Raw genomic sequence first — 13,432 nt, 5'->3', positions numbered from 1 at the left:
GCAGTTTGTGAATGTGTGAAGTTTTATCTGTCCGAGACATCACTGATCCGTGAGTAAAGGTCTACAGACACTTTACTTCAAGTACTTGAAGTACTGTGCACTGCAGTTCATGTAGTTAAAGTATTAAAAGTAAAAGTACTCAAAAGTAAGGTTATTAAAAGTAAAGATAATTGAAAAGAAAAGCAACAAATCTTCACATTTGAGAAGCTGAAACTATGAAATGACTTTTATTTATTTTATCAACACTAATTGATGCAGATTTCCTTAAATCTCAATGTTGGAGAGTTTACATCCAAACATCATATTTACACAATGTTTATGATGACAGAGAATGTAGTGCAGTACAAAGTAGCACAAGGAAAATACTCCAGTAAAGTACCTGTAATGTGTACTTTAGTACAGGACTTGAGGAACTACTTTTTCTCTATTAAATAAAAGTCAAAAAGGTGTACTCGTACCGTTTACGTTAGTAAAAGTATTAATACCAAAGTAAAATTACTCTGTTACAAGGAACTGCATTCAAATGTTTACTTGAGTAAAAGAACAAAAGTTTTTGCATCAAAATATCCTCAAAGTACAAAAAGTAAAAGTATTCGTTCTGCACAACGGCTCATTTCAGAATAACATGTTATATTATTGATTAACTTATTCATTATTTAATGTTGCATCTGGTGAAGGATGAGCCTGAAAATACTTATAATGTACTATAAAAATACATTTTACAATATTTATTTATTATACTTTGTATTATGAATATGAATTTTCAAAGTAACTAAAGATATCAAATAAATGTAGTGCAGTAAAAAGTGTAATATCTGCCTCAGTGGAGTAGAAGTATAAAGTAGCAGATAATGGAAATACTATAAATAAATAAATGTATATAAATAAATATAAATCATTTATTTTTAATTAATTATTATTAATTAATTAATATATATATAAATAAATATGTATATTTATTAATTAATTAATTAAGTATTGATTAAGGAATAAGTATTAAGTAAGTATATAGTAAACCACATTATCTTTGTAACCTCCGGTGTTTAGTGTTTTTATTAATGTGTCCGTGTTTTCTCTTCCCTGTGGTTTCCATAATTGATGCATCTTTTATTTGTTGTTTAATTTAAATAAACTCGTGAATATGTTGTCAACACAAGAGACTTGCTGCCGCCACCTGCAGAGGCCAGCAGGTGGCGGCAGAAGACTTCTGTTGGTTCATCAGTGCAACAGAAAAAAATTAATCAAAATCAAAGTGAAGCAAAATGTACAAAGTATAAGTATTATTATGTTTGTCAAAATTTGGAGATACAAAAAAATTATGAAATAATAATTATGAGTTGCAAAGTCAAAATTAAGTCACGGTTGTGAGAATAAGTAAAATTCACGAAATAGGAAGTCCCAACATTCTTCAGAGATCAACAATATGATGTGAAAAGAATATCTACATTATGACTTTTAAAGATAATAAAATGGCATTACATCATTATCAGTAAAAATCAGACTTTTCTCTTATAATTGTATATTAATCGTCAAAATACAAATATATAAAGTTATGTTTTTATTTTATTTCCTAAAATGATTTGTCTCAAAAGATACAAAACTTTACATTTTTTATTCTAAATCAATATTTTGAATAATCTGATTACAAGTATAATGAATCCAAATATAATTGTTTAGAATAAAAGTATATATATATCAGTACTTTTACTGTGTGGTATTAATACTTTTACTGTGTGCTATCAGTACTTTTACTGTGTGGTATTAATACTTCTACTGTGTGGTATCAGTACTTTTACTGTGTGGTATCAGTACTTTTACTGTGTGGTATTAATACTTTTACTGTGTCGTATCAGTACTTCTACTGTGTGGTATCAGTACTTTTACTGTGTGATATCAGTACTTTTACTGTGTGGTATTAATGCTTTTACTGTGTCGTATCAGTACTTTTACTGTGTGGTATCAGTACTTTTACTGTGTGGTATCAGTACTTTTACTGTGTGGTATCAGTACTTGTACTGTGTGCTATCAGTACTTGTTCTGTGTGGTATCAGTACTTCTACTGTGTGGTATCAGTACGGTATCAGTACTTTTACTGTGTGGTATCAGTACTTTTACTGTGTGGTATTAATGCTTTTACTGTGTCGTATCAGTACTTTTACTGTGTGGTATCAGTACTTTTACTGTGTGGTATCAGTACTTGTACTGTGTGCTATCAGTACTTGTTCTGTGTGGTATCAGTACTTTTACTGTGTGGTATCAGTACTTCTACTGTGTGGTATCAGTATGGTATCAGTACTTTTACTGTGTGGTATCAGGACTTTTACTGTGTTGTATCAGTACTTTTACTGTGTGGTATTAGTACTTTTACGATGTGGTATCAGTACTTGTACTGTGTGGTATCAGTACTTTTACTGTGTGGTATTAGTACTTTTACTGTGTGGTATCAGTACTTTTACTGTGTTGTATCAGTACTTTTACTGTGTGGTATTAGTACTTTTACTGTGTGGTATCAGTACTTTAACTGTGTGGTATTAGTACTTTTACTGTGTGATATTAATACTTTTACTGTGTCGTATCAGTACTTTTACTGTGTGGTATTATTACTTTTACTGTGTGGTATCAGTACTTTTACTGTGTTGTATCAGTACTTTTACTGTGTGGTATTAGTACTTTTACTGTGTGGTATCAGTACTTTAACTGTGTGGTATTAGTACTTTTACTGTGTGGTATTAATACTTTTACTGTGTCGTATCAGTACTTTTACTGTGTGGTATTAGTACTTTTACTGTGTGGTATCAGTACTTTTACTGCGTGGTATCAGTACTTGTACTGTGTGGTATTAATACTTTTACTGTGTCGTATCAGTACTTTTACTGTGTGGTATCAGTACGGTATCAGTACTTTTACTGTGTGGTATCAATACTTTTACTGTGTGGTATCAGTACTTTTACTGTGTCGTATCAGTACTTTTACTGTGTGGTATCAGTACTTATACTGTGTGGTATCAATAATTTACTGAGTGGTATCAGTACTTTTACTGTGTAGTATCAGTACTTTTACTTTGTGGTATCAATAATTTTACTGAGTGGTATCAGTACTTTTACTGTGTAGTATCAGTACTTTTACTTTGTGGTATCAATAATTTTACTGAGTGGTATCAGTACTTTTACTGTGTAGTATCAGTACTTTTACTATGTGGTATCAGTACGGTATCAGTACTTTTACTGTGTGGTATTAATACTTTTACTATGTGGTATCAGTACTTTTATTGTATGGTATCAGTACTTTTACTGTGTGGTATCAGTACTTTTACTATGTGGTATCAGTACTTTTACTGTGTGGTGTCAGTACTTTTACTGTGTGGTATTAGTACTTTTACTGTGTGGTATCAGTACTTTTACCGTGTGGTATTAGTACTTTTACTGTGTGATATCAGTACTTTTACTGTGTGGTATCAGTACTTTTACCGTGTGGTATTAGTACTTTTACTGTGTGATATCAGTACTTTTACTGTGTGGTGTCAGTACTTTTACTGTGTGGTATTAGTACTTTTACTGTGTGGTATCAGTACTTTTACCGTGTGGTATTAGTACTTTTACTGTGTGATATCAGTACTTTTACTGTGTGGTATCAGTACTTTTACCGTGTGGTATTAGTACTTTTACTGTGTGATATCAGTACTTTTACTGTGTGGTGTCAGTACTTTTACTGTGTGGTATTAGTACTTTTACTGTGTGGTATCAGTACTTTTACTGTGTGGTATTAGTACTTTTACTGTGTGGTATCAGTACTTTAACTGTGTGGTATTAGTACTTTTACTGTGTGATATTAATACTTTTACTGTGTCGTATCAGTACTTTTACAGTGTGGTATTATTACTTTTACTGTGTGGTATCAGTACTTTTACTGTGTTGTATCAGTACTTTTACTGTGTGGTATTAGTACTTTTACTGTGTGATATCAGTACTTTTACTGTGTGGTATCAGTACTTTTACCGTGTGGTATTAGTACTTTTACTGTGTGATATCAGTACTTTTACTGTGTGGTGTCAGTACTTTTACTGTGTGGTATTAGTACTTTTACTGTGTGGTATCAGTACTTTTACCGTGTGGTATTAGTACTTTTACTGTGTGATATCAGTACTTTTACTGTGTGGTATCAGTACTTTTACCGTGTGGTATTAGTACTTTTACTGTGTGATATCAGTACTTTTACTGTGTGGTGTCAGTACTTTTACTGTGTGGTATTAGTACTTTTACTGTGTGGTATCAGTACTTTTACTGTGTGGTATTAGTACTTTTACTGTGTGGTATCAGTACTTTAACTGTGTGGTATTAGTACTTTTACTGTGTGATATTAATACTTTTACTGTGTCGTATCAGTACTTTTACAGTGTGGTATTATTACTTTTACTGTGTGGTATCAGTACTTTTACTGTGTTGTATCAGTACTTTTACTGTGTGGTATTAGTACTTTTACTGTGTGGTATCAGTACTTTAACTGTGTGGTATTAGTACTTTTACTGTGTGGTATTAATACTTTTACTGTGTCGTATCAGTACTTTTACTGTGTGGTATTAGTACATTTACTGTGTGGTATCAGTACTTTTACTGCGTGGTATCAGTACTTGTACTGTGTGGTATTAATACTTTTACTGTGTCGTATCAGTACTTTTACTGTGTGGTATCAGTACGGTATCAGTACTTTTACTGTGTGGTATCAATACTTTTACTGTGTGGTATTAGTACTTTTACTGTGTGGTATCAGTACTTTTACTGTGTGGTATCAGTACTTTTACTGTGTCGTATCAGTACTTTTACTGTGTGGTATTAATACTTTTACTGTGTGGTATCAGTACTTTTACTTTGTGGTATCAATAATTTTACTGAGTGGTATCAGTACTTTTACTGTGTGATATCAGTACTTTTACTGTGTGGTATTAGTACTTTTACTGTGTAGTATCAGTACTTTTACTATGTGGTATCAGTACGGTATCAGTACTTTTACTGTGTGGTATTAATACTTTTACTATGTGGTATCAGTACTTTTATTGTATGGTATCAGTACTTTTACTGTGTGGTATCAGTACTTTTACTATGTGGTATCAGTACTTTTACTGTGTGGTATCAGTACTTTTACTGTGTGGTATTAGTACTTTTACTGTGTGGTATCAGTACTTTTACCGTGTGGTATTAGTACTTTTACTGTGTGGTATCAGTACTTCAACTGTGTGGTATTAGTACTTTTACTGTGTGGTATTAATACTTTTACTGTGTGGTATCAGTACTTTTACTGTGTGGTATTAATACTTTTACTGTGTGGTATTAATACTTTTACTGTGTGGTATCAGTACTTGTACTGTGTGATATCAATACTTTTACTGTGTGGTATCAGTACTTTTACTATGTGGTATCAGTACTTTTACTCTGTGGTATCAGTACTTTTACAGTGTGGTATCAGTACTTTTACTGTGTGGTATCCGTACTTTTACTGTGTGGTATTTATACTTTTACTGTGTGGTATTAATACTTTTACCGTGTGGTATTAATACTTTTACTGTGTGGTATTAGTACTTGTACTGTGTGGTATTAATACTTTTACTTTGTGGTATTAGTACTTATACTGTGTGGTATTAGTACTTGTACTGTGTGGTATTAATACTTTTAATTTGTGGTATTAGTACTTGTACTGTGTGGTATTAATACTTTTACTGTGTGGTATTAGTACTTTTACTGTGTGGTATTAATACTTATACTGTGTGGTATCAGTACTTTTACTGCATTAACCTGCTCCACTTCGGCTCGTGCTTCTGAACTGTGATGCGCGCTCTCGCTTGCCCTGTCACGCAGGAGCGCGGCCGGTGGCGGGCTCGCGCACGGGTCGGTGGACAGTGGACCCGGGAGCAGCGGCAGCAGCGCGAGGAGCAGCCAGCCGGAGACACACCGTGAGTCCGCTCACTTCCAGCGGCTCATACAGGATATAACAGCCGCTTCTGGGTTGTCGTTTCTGGAACCAAAGGGAGAGGGGCTCCCTGCTTCTCCCGGACGCCGCTTTGTTGGGACATTAACGCCCGCTCAACTAACCTGGGAGAGCGGAACAATGAGGGAGAGCGAGCCGGGCTGCTGGACCACCGCCGCTGGCTGCTGCCGCCTCAGCTAACGGCTAGCTAGGAGCGACTCAACTCTCACATAACGGACTACAAACCGACTTTTAACGCTTTACCGCGACCTTTTAAACACTTAAACTTACATATTGTGTGATAACGTCCACTAATGGAGGGTTTATTTTAAAGAGGACAAGTTTTTTTTTTTGGATACTATGGAGACGGACTCGGTGGCAGGCGACGTGGAGTCTCTGCGCGGCGGACTGAGCCTCCTGGATCCCCTGGTGGACCGGATCCTGGTGGGCACCGTGTCCCAGCAGCAGGGATGGCTCCGGGTTTACGGTAAGAAAAGCCGACACACACTCACACAGGGGAGAGGGGGGAGGGGGGGGGTACCCCACACTACTTTGCGGGGAGTCAGCAGGTAGAGCCAGGTAACAGCCGCGGTCCAAGGCCGAGGTCATGGCGGCCACCGGCAGGCTGTCTGAGGGGAAACCGGAGCTCGGTGTGTGCGCTTCTTCTCCCGGTGTTAACCTTCACTTTACACACAGTGCCAGCCTCCAGAGAGGTCAGCTGCCCCACCTCCAGCTGGGGTCACAGTTTTATTTGTTTCCTGGTAGTGTTGTGGGGGTGTTTCTTGGAGGCTTGGCCCCTATAAGTCCTCTGGTTGGAGGGGAACCCTAAAATCAGGGGTTCCTCATTACACGGATCTCCAAAAATAGATTCTCCTCTGTCTATAGACTTCATTATTTAGTTCATAAACCAGAATAATTAAAGGGTTTAGAGCTGCAATGATTAGTTGACTAATCGATCGACAGAACAGAAACATAATCATTGGAATTATTGAATAATTTTGATAATCGATTAAACAATAAAGTCATTTTTCAAGCAATAAATGCTGTTTCAGCCTCTCAAATATGCGTTTCTCTGTTTTCATCATATTAAAGTGACAAAACAAGTCATTTAAAGACCTTAGACTAACTGATGTCTATCTTTCACTGACATTTTATAGACCAATCTAGAAAATAAAATGATTTCAGAAAGCATGTCTCCTAGTTTCGCCAAGTCCAAATTGATGTTTTTAAATGTCTTGTTTTGTCAGTAAAAAAACCCAAAAGATATTTACTTTAATATGATATAAAACAGAAAAGCAGCACATCTCCGTATTTGACAGGCTTGAAAAATGGCATTTTGTAAAAAAGATTGCATTGCAAAATTACCGCAACGTTTAATCGGTTATCAAAATAGTGGCCGATTATTTTTCTGTTGATCGACTAATAAATTAGTCGACTAATCGCTGCAGCTCTAGATGTCACAGCAAAGGTCAGGGGGGATGAAAACAGTAGCATGCATCCTGTGGGAGTGTAAAAAGTGTAACTGTACCTTTTTTTAAATTGAAAATGATTAGTGACAGATGTCATGTGACCTGCAGGCCAACAACTGGGTGAAATGACTTGCACTGACCTCAACAGTAGACACCAGCTGTGTTTGTGACCTTCCCCTTCCAGCACTTTGTTCCTTTTTATTCCTGAAAATCAAAGTTTCCAAGAGTTGTGAAACTGTTTTCCGTGACAGTATCTCGTGGTGTGTCCCCCCCCCCCTTTGGTTCAGCTCTGCGGGAATGAATGAACTTGAATGGTGACTTGTTGGTGGTATTGCTCACAGTCTGAGTCATAATAACTGGACACTGTAGTGGTAATGTAAAGCTGTCCACACCCGTCTGACCAGCTCACCTACACACTCACTAGAAAAGCTCAAATACTTTTAAAAAGTGTTTTTCTTGTGATGCGTTAATTGGCAGTATTGGCTTCTTGCCCATATTTTGATGTCTTTCCGACTTTTTATTTTTAGTGTTATGGCAATTTGCACACTAATGAGGCGTTCTTTACTTTTTAGCGTTGTGTTTGACGTTTGTTTTTGCAATATTCTTTGTACCGTTTGATTTGTTTGTGCCCTGCTACATTTTCCCCTGGGGATAAATAAATTAAACATCCTTCCTTCCTTCAGTCTGTCAATCCTTTTTCGATTCTCCACAGAGTTCTCCTGTCTCTGATTCAAAGGTTAAACATCCGAGTTTCTCCTGCACGCTGTTCGGCTGCCGCTAACATTTGTTCAGCTTGTTTCTCTGAGAACTTAAGATCCAGACGTTCAGGACTAAAATCCTTCATCCTTCAAATACAGAGTTAAAAACACCAGGATGTAGAAAGTGTCTTAAAACTGGAGAAACAGTTTATGAAGCTTCTGGCTACAAACACAACGCTGACGCTGCTCAGAGGGGAGACGATGACAGGAGAGAGAGGAAACGTTACCTTCAGGGACATTACACATGTCTCTGTCTCACTACATATACAACACAGGACTGATGACACCATGACAGGAGAGAGAGGAAACGTTACCTTCAGGGACATTACACATTTCTCTCTCACTACATATACAACACAGGACTGATGACACCATGACAGGAGAGAGAGGAAACGTTACCTTCAGGAACATTACACATCTCTCTGTCTCACTACATATACAACACAGGACTGATGACACCATGACAGGAGAGAGAGGAAACGTTACCTTCAGGGACATTACACATGTCTCTGTCTCACTACATATACAACACAGGACTGATGACACCATGACAGGAGAGAGAGGAAACGTTACCTTCAGGGACATTACACATGTCTCTGTCTCACTACATATACAACACAGGACTGATGACACCATGACAGGAGAGAGGAAATGTTACCTTCAGGGACATTACACATTTCTCTGTCTCACTACATATACAACACAGGACTGATGACACCATGACAGGAGAGAGAGGAAACGTTACCTTCAGGGACATTACACATTTCTCTGTCTCACTACATATACAGGACTGTCTCAGAAAATTAGAATATTGTGATAAAGTTCTTTATTTTCTGTAATGCAATTTAAAAAAAACAAAAATGTCATACATTCTGGATTCATTACAAATCAACTGAAATATTGCAAGCCTTTTATTATTTTAATATTGCTGATTATGGCATACAGCTTAAGAAAACTCAAATATCCTATCTCTAAATATTAGAATATCATGAAAAAGTATACTAGTAGGGTGTTCAACGAATCACTTGAATCGTCTAATTAACTCGAAACACCTGCAAGGGTTTCCTGAGCCTTGAAAAACACTCAGCTTGGTTCAGTAAACTAATCACAAGTATGGGGAAGACTGCTGATCTGACTGCTGTCCAGAGGACCATCATTGACACCCTCCATCAGGAGGGTAAGACACAAAAAGAAATGTCTCAAAGAGCAAGCTGTTCACAGAGTGCAGTTTCAAAGCACATCCACAAAAAGTCTGTTGGAAGGGGGAAATGTGGCAGGAAACGCTGCACAACCAAGAGAGATGACCGCAGCCTTAACAGCATTGTGAAGAAGAGTCGCTTCCAGAATTTGGGGGAGCTTCAAAGACAGTGGACTGAAGCTGGAGTCCAGGTATCAAAAGCCACTGTTCACAGACGTGTCCGGGAAATGGGCTACAATAGCCGTATTCCCATGGTCAAGCCACTTCTGAACTCAAGACAACGGAAGAAGCGTCTGACTTGGGCTATGGAAAAGAAGCACTGGACAGTTGCAGAGTGGTCCAAAGTCCTCTTTTCAGACGAAAGCAAGTTTTGTATTTCATTTGGAAGTCAAGGCGCCAGAGTCTGGAGAAAGGCTGGAGAGGAGCAAAATCCAAGTTGCTTGAAATCCAGTGTGAAGTTCCCACAGTCAGCGATGGTTTGGGGAGCCATGTCAGCTGCTGGTGTTGGTCCACTGTGTTTCATCAAGCCCAGAGTAAATGCAGCTGTGTACCAAGAGATTTTAGAGCACTACATGCTTCCGTCTGCTGAAAAGCTCTATGGAGATGAGGAATTCATTTTCCAGCATGATCTGGCACCTGCCCACAGTGCCAAAACCACCAGTAACTGGTGTACTGACCATGGCATTACTGTCCTCGATTGGCCTGCCAATTCCCCTGACCTGAACCCCATAGAGAATATGTGGGGTATTGTGAAGAAGAAGCTGAAAGACACCAGACCCAACAATGCTAATGAGCTAAAGGCCGCTATTGAAGCATCCTGGGCATCCATAACACCTCAGCAATGCCACAGGCTGATTGCCTCCATGCCACGCCGCATTGATGCAGTAATCCGTGCAAAAGGATTCCCAACCAAGTACTGAGTGCATTAATGGACATTTTCAAATGTTTGATTTTGTTTTGCTGTTATAAATCTTTTTTTTTACTTGGTCTGAGGAACTATTCTAATTTTTGAGATAGGATTTTTGAGTTTTCTTAAGCTGTAAGCCATAATCAGCAATATTAAAATAATAAAAGGCTTGCAATATTTCAGTTGATTTGTAATGAATCCAGAATGTATGACATTTTGTTTTTTTAATTGCATTACAGAAAATAAAGAACTTTATCACAATATTCTAATTTTCTGAGACAGTCCTGTACAACACAGGACTGATGACACCATGACAGGAGAGAGGAAACGTTACCTTCAAGGACATTACACATTTCTTTGAACACTACTCACTAAATATATAACATAGGCTAGTTATTTTAGACATTTTAATCCAAAATATGTACATATTATACAATATCAATGTGAAGCAGTGTTTGTTCCCATGTGCCCTAAATGCAGCGTTGGTATCTGTGGAAGCAGGACTGTGTCAGGATGTTTGCTCTGCCTCCCTCCCTCCCCGCCCTCCCGGTGTTGGCAGAGTGTGATGTCAGCAGCTAGTTTGTGCCGGTGATCTCACCCGGCAGGACTCCGGCTCGCTGCCATCCACAGCTCACATACCTCAAATACATCCAACAATGGCTGCAGCCTTCACATTCACTTTGTGTTACAATCACATATTTATATGTTTAGCTCGCAATCAGCAGATCGTATGTGAGATCATCTTTACTGCAGAGGTGGAAGAAGTATTCAGATTCTTACTGCAGTAAAAGTGCTAATACCACACTGAAAATACTCGTATAAATCCTGCATTCAAAACCGTACTCAATTAAAAATATGTACTTAAAGTATTGATTGTGCATTAAAATGTAGTTAAAGTAGTTAAAGTAAAAGTACATTCAAAATCAACAAATCTTTTTTACTTTGTACTGCAACTGCTGCACAACATTTTCCCTCGGGATGAATATTATTTAATCTTCTGATGATTTCGACTCTTTGGCGAGATGACTGTATGATTATTGATCTTCAGTGCGTCCCATCAGCCCGCTGCACACAATGTGTGTGTGTTTTAATCCATGCGTGTGTGTCGGCTCACACTGACAGTGTGTTATCCAGAGAAAGGCAGCAGTATGTAAGCCTATTAAAGCTGACCCCCCCGAGTCAGAGTGCTCATCATTCACAAGTTAAATCGTGAGGACAAATGTTGTCTTGTGACTTGATCCTGAACCGTGATGTGTTTTCTGTCACTTTAAATATGAAGCAGTACATCTGACTGATGTATTTTTAATTAAATGTGACATTAGTGGTGTGACGTGTCCCAAGTGTGAGGTTTAGATTCTTAACAAAGCTTCCATTAAAGTTTGACTAAATGGAATGAATCTTACAGGATGGTATTCAAGCTTTTTGGCCCCAAACTGTAATGATATAATTAATAAATATAATAAATGATCATGTTGAGCCCTATGACACCCCCTAAAAATGTATTCAAATCCTTTAACGGCTGCAGACACTAAGAAAGTTCAAATCAAATTGGAAAACAAAACAACAATATTTAGTTCCTCAAACTACTAGGAAATTAAATAAATAATAATAAATCATTCTATAGATGGATATTATATTTATTTGTCTTTTCAATGGAATCGTATCGTGATTAAATCACATATCGAGATATCGTCCAATAATAAAAAAGTAATTGATCAAAAGTTAGTATTACCATTTATTGTCACTACATATAAATGTATTTTAATAAAACACTGTTGTTGAGCTGCAACTAACGGTTATTTTCATCATAGATTAATCTCCTACTTTATCTTTAAATGTCTTGTTTTGTCTGAACAAAAGTCCAAAACTCTAAATATAAAGTGAGATATATGCAATGGAGAAACAGAGGATCCTGTTATTTGAGGAGCTGGAACCTGAAAATGTGACATTTTTTATTCCTTATTTTTGCCGGCAGCCTTCAGATGTTTGAGCTGACGAAGGATGTTGGATGTGGCGCTGCCCGCTTACATTTTTCAGCCGTCATATTGGACGGGGGATTGTGGGAGTTTGTTGTCTTCGGGCCAATTCACACCTGAGATCCCTGCTGGATGAGAGGCGACGATTGGACTGCAGCCAACTGCATGTTTCCTAAATGTGAAACGTGCAGATATTCACTCCGTTTACTGCTGTTTGCATTCATCATCCTGAAGGAGGAGGAGGAGGAGATGAAGATTTATATTCATATTCTAAATGTTAGTTCTATTACCAGGTAGTAAATCAATGCTGCAGGTTCAGCTCTTCAGGACAATGGAGACTGATCACAAGGGGAAATGGAAAGTTCCTCACAGGCCTGGCTGTTATCAGGATGGGGGGGGGGGCGTAGAGACAGGATTTCCCCTCTGAAACAAAACAAGAGTTGAGCGTCTCTGGACAAAAATAAGCTTCTGTCTATTTCAGGACACACAGTGGAAAAACACAGCCGGACGTTTTATTTTATTTCAGGGATCCACCTGCTGCTGGCCGCCGCCGTAAACTGAACTCTTGAAGTTGTGAAGTGCATTTTTCACATTTCAAAGATTAAATGGAGGAAATAAAAGGCAGATTATTCAATAATCAATAAAACTGCTGTTGGTTTAGACACATTTAGATATTCAGCGATTTTTGACCTTGAAAGTTGATGTGACGGTTCAGAGCTCTTCGTGATCTTCAGTTCCCTCGGCTGAGTTAGAAATTCCTGTCGTCTGACGGCAGCGAGGGCATCGTCGCCCTCCAGCAGAGACTCGTGGGAGATTTACCCAGCATTCATGAGGCCCGGTGTCCCTCCCTCGGCTGATTTATTGGTCTCTTTTATGGCCGCTGGTTATTTTTAGTTGGAGGCTGCCGCCGCTGCTGCCGGGTCTCCGGGTTTCCGGCAGGATGGAGATGAGAAGTGGACAAAGTGGCGTCTAATGGAACGGCCGCTTTAGTTTCATAGTCTGAAACTCCTCTGACTTTCCACCTGATTAACTTCCTCCCAGAGTCCCTGTTTGTCCCCTCTCGTGTTTCCTCTCCTGATGTTTAGGAGCAGGAATGTTTGGGCGTAATGCCAGGAAATGTATTACATTCCAGATCTGCAGTCGGTGTAATATCCGGGAGATTCCCA

This window comes from Cottoperca gobio, chromosome 17 (genome assembly GCF_900634415.1).
Source record: "Cottoperca gobio chromosome 17, fCotGob3.1, whole genome shotgun sequence".
NCBI lineage: Eukaryota > Metazoa > Chordata > Actinopteri > Perciformes > Bovichtidae > Cottoperca > Cottoperca gobio.
The sequence above is the reverse complement of the archived record's forward strand: the minus strand, read 5'-3'. Positions refer to the sequence as shown.